This window comes from Tenrec ecaudatus, chromosome 2 (genome assembly GCF_050624435.1).
Source record: "Tenrec ecaudatus isolate mTenEca1 chromosome 2, mTenEca1.hap1, whole genome shotgun sequence".
Taxonomy (NCBI): Eukaryota; Metazoa; Chordata; class Mammalia; order Afrosoricida; family Tenrecidae; genus Tenrec; species Tenrec ecaudatus.
The window spans coordinates 133464479-133468619 of NC_134531.1; the positions used below are offsets into that span (position 1 = coordinate 133464479).

The 4141-nt window shown below is 41.7% G+C and overlaps 1 pseudogene; it reads left to right on the forward strand.

The window, feature by feature from the left end:
• On the forward strand, positions 1-650 carry LOC142440101 (high mobility group protein B1 pseudogene; annotated as a pseudogene).
• Positions 651-4141: the final 3491 nt, after the last annotated feature.

A 4141-nucleotide genomic window follows, 5' to 3' on the forward strand; every position in this document is an offset into this window, starting at 1 on the left:
ATGGGCAAAGGCGATCCTAAGAAGACGAGAGGCAAAATGTCATCCTATGTATTTTTTGTGCAAACTTGCCGGGAGGAGCACAAGAAGAAGCATCCGGATGCCTCCGTCAACTTCTCAGAGTTTTCTAAGAAGTGCTCAGAGAGGTGGAAGACCATGTCTGCTAAAGAGAAGGGGAAATTTGAAGACATGGCTAAGGCGGACAAGGCCCGTTATGAGAGAGAAATGAAAATTTATATCCCTCCTAAAGGGGAGACAAAAAAAGAAGTTCAAAGATCCCAATGCGCTCAAGAGGCCTCCTTCGGCCTTTTTCTTGTTTTGCTCTGAGTATCGCCCCAAAATCAAAGGCGAGCACCCTGGCCAGTCCATCGGGGACCTTGCGAAGGTTGGGAGAGATGTGGAACAACACTGCGGCCGCTGAGCAGCAGCCTTACGAGAAGAAGGCCGCAAAGCTGAAGGAGAAATATGAAAAGGATATCGCCGCGTACCGGGCTAAAGGGAAGCCCGACGCTGCCAAAAAGGGAGTCGTCAAGGCCGAGAAAGGCAAGAAAAAGAAGGAGGAGGAGGAGGACGAAGATGAGGAGGAAGATGAAGAGGAGGAGGAGGACGAAGAAGATGAAGATGAAGAAGAAGAAGATGATGATGATGTATAAGTTGGTTCCACCGCAGTTTTTTTTCTTGTCTATAAAGCATCTAAACCCCCTGTACACAACTCACTCCTTTTAAAGAAAAAAAATTGAAATGAAAGGCTGTGTAAGATTTGTTTTTTTTTGTTTTGTTTTGTTTTTAATTTTCTTTTCATTTATTTATTTATTTTTTTAACAATTTATTGGGGCTGATACAATTCTTTTCACAGTCCATACATATACATACATCAATTGTATAAAGCACATCTGTACAGTCATTGCCCTAATCATTTTTTTTCTCTTTTCTTCTTTTACATTTTATTAGGGACTCAAACAACTCTTACCACAATCCATACATATACATACATCAATTGTATAAAGCACATCCATACATTCCCTGCCCCAATCATTCTCAAGGCAGGTGAACAAGTGGCCATCTAGCTCAGAAGCAAATAAGCCCACATGGAAGAAGCACACCGGCCAGTGCGATCACGAGGTGCCCAGGGGACCCAGGTATAAGGCATCATGCAAAAAAAAAGATATAAGTGTGTGTATGTATGTGTATATATGTGTATATGTATATATGTATGTGTATATATATATCATATTAAATGAAGGGGGAAGTGCAGAGTGGAGACCCAAGGCCCAAGTGTCGGCCAATGGAGATCCCCTCATAGAGGGGTTTAGGAGAGGAGATGGGTTAATTAGGGTGTGAGGTAGTATCGATGAAGAACACAGCTTTCCCCCAGATCCTGGATGCTTCCTCCCCCCAACTACCATGATCCGAATTCTACCTTGCAGGGCTGGATAGGACAGAGGCTGTACACTGGTACATATGAGGGCTGGAGGTACAGGGAATCCAGGGTGGATGATACCTTCAGGACCAAGGGTGTGAGGGATGATGCTGGGAGAGTGGAGGGTGAGTGGGTTGGAAAGGGGGAACTGATTACAAGGATCCACATGTGACCTCTTCCCTGGGAGAGGGACAGCAGAGAAGGGGGGAAGGGAGACTCCGGATAGGGCAAGATATGACAAAATAACGATGTATAAATTACCAAGGGCACATGAGGGAGGGGGGAATGGGGAGGGAGGGGGGGGAAAGAGGACCTGATGCAAGGGGCTTAAGTGGAGAGCAAATGCCTTGAGAATGATTGGGGCAGGGAATGTAAGATTTGTTTTTAAACTGTACAGTGTCTTTTTTTTTGTATAGTTAACACACTACTGAATGTGTCTCTAGATAGCCCTGTCCTGGTGGTCTTTTCAATAGCCACTAACCTTGCCTGGTACAGTACGGGGGTTGTAAATTGGCATTGAAATTTAAAGCAGGTTCTTGTTGGTGCACAGCACAAACTAGTTATATATGGGGATGGTAATTCTTTTTTGTTTCATTTTTTTCCTCTTCAGTTGTCTATGATGCAGCTTATACGAAATAATTGTTGTTCTGTTAACTGAATACCACTCTGTAATTGCAAAAACAAAAAAAAGTTGCAACTGTTTTGTTGACATTCTGAATGCTTCTAAGTAAATACCATTATATATATATATATATATATTTGCCCATAAAAATAAATATACCTGGATATTCTCTGAAACTTTATTCATAATAACTTTCCATTGAAAATAACCCAAAGGTTCATCAGCAGGAAACTGGAAGAAAATTGTGGGATTCAATGGAGTACCACTCAGCAACAAGATACCAATAAATTACTGAAGTAATACATGATCAGCTTCTACTGATCAAAGGCTGAGTGTGTGGAAAGCAATCCACGAGGATCAATATGAGAATAAGAGTGGCTTCTGATACCCAAAACACTTCCTGGAGAAGGAACCTTTCAGAGTGAGAACAATATTCTGTATCTCTTTGGGGTTTTAGTTACACACGTGTGTAAATTTATCTTGGAAGGGTACAACCATACTACTTCTTAGAAGCCAGGATGGCAAGAGTTGATCTCATGTACTTTGGCCATTGTTATCAGGAGAGTCCAGGCCCTGGAAGAGGACACGTGCTTGATAAAGTAGAGGGTCATCTCACAAAGGGAAGGTCCTTCACATGAGGAATTGATACACTGGCTGCAACAAGGGCATCAAACAACAACAACAACATTAAGGATGGCACAGGACCAGGCAGTGTGTTGTTCTTTTGTACATAGGGTCACGTGAGTTGGAACTGACTTGAAGGCACCTAATGTCAATGTACATTTGTCCAAACTGTGGATTTACTATGTATATTTATACCTCAAGTTTCAAAGAGTGGCTTTCGTACTGCCATGTTTCTAATAGCTACCGCATTCCACGGAAACATGAGGCAATGAAGGAAATAGGACTCATTTCGATTTGCCCACTGGACTGTAGCAGTGATGTAGAGTGCAAAGTAAATTAAAAAATATGATCATTTTCTTACATGAGTTTGTTGGTTGCCTTTGAGTGGGAGCTGACGTATGACAACAACTTGTGTAAGAGAAGGAAGCTTTACCAGTTCTATGGCATTCTCAGGATCACTGGTATGCTGGAGTCATCTCCCAGAGGGTTTCCATTGTGATTGCCGACCCTGGACTTCACCAAACACAATGCCCTTTTCTAGGGATAGGTCTTTTCCAATGAGGTACCTAAGGCAAGTGAGCTAGAGTTGCACCATCTTTGCTTGTCATCTTTGTCATTCTGGTTGCATTCCTGCTAAAACCTTGCTCATTCTTTTTCAGTCCATGGTACATTCGCTACTTTTTACCAATGCCACAATTCTATTCAAATGCATCCATTTTTTTTCTTTTCTGTTCTTTGTCATTGTATGGATTTTGTATGCATAGTTTGGGTCCAGTGCATCTTGTTTATCAAATGAATACTCTTGATTTAAAAAAACGTTAAAGTGGTCATTTTGAGTGGATTTTCTCATTGTAATCACATTCATGACTGCTGGATCTGTGGACATTGGTTATTGATCCTGATAGAATGAAATCATTGACAAATTCACTTTTTTCTCTATGACAAGCCCATGCTGTGGCTTGTCAGTCAATTTGTGAGAATTTTTTTTCTTTCATTCTCAGAGGTATTGAATACTGAAAGCTGTAGTCTTTGACCTACATCAGTAAGAGAAAATAAGACATACTTAGGAGAACAGGGAATAGAAAAAAATTTGTTTCTAGAAGGGGAAAATTTAAAGTGAAAATTTCAAACAGAGGGAGAATTGTCTTAGAGGCAAATTCATGAACGCAAGAAGGAATAAAATGAAACAGAGAATAGCTAAACCCCAAACCACACTCCCTGCCACGCAGTCCCTGCTGACTCAAAGCGATCGATCTCCCTGTGGCTTCTGAACTGGAGCTGTTGATGGCGGTAGAAAGCCAGTCTTCCCCCAGCAGAGCGGCCGGTGCTTTCAATGTCCAGGCATGTGAATGGGAACCCATCGCATACTGACTGTGCACCAGGGCTCCTCTGAGAGAATAGCTCGATACACAGATATGGGAAAGATGACTAACCTTTTATTAGCCAAACAAAATAGTTCTCATGCATTTAAAATATAG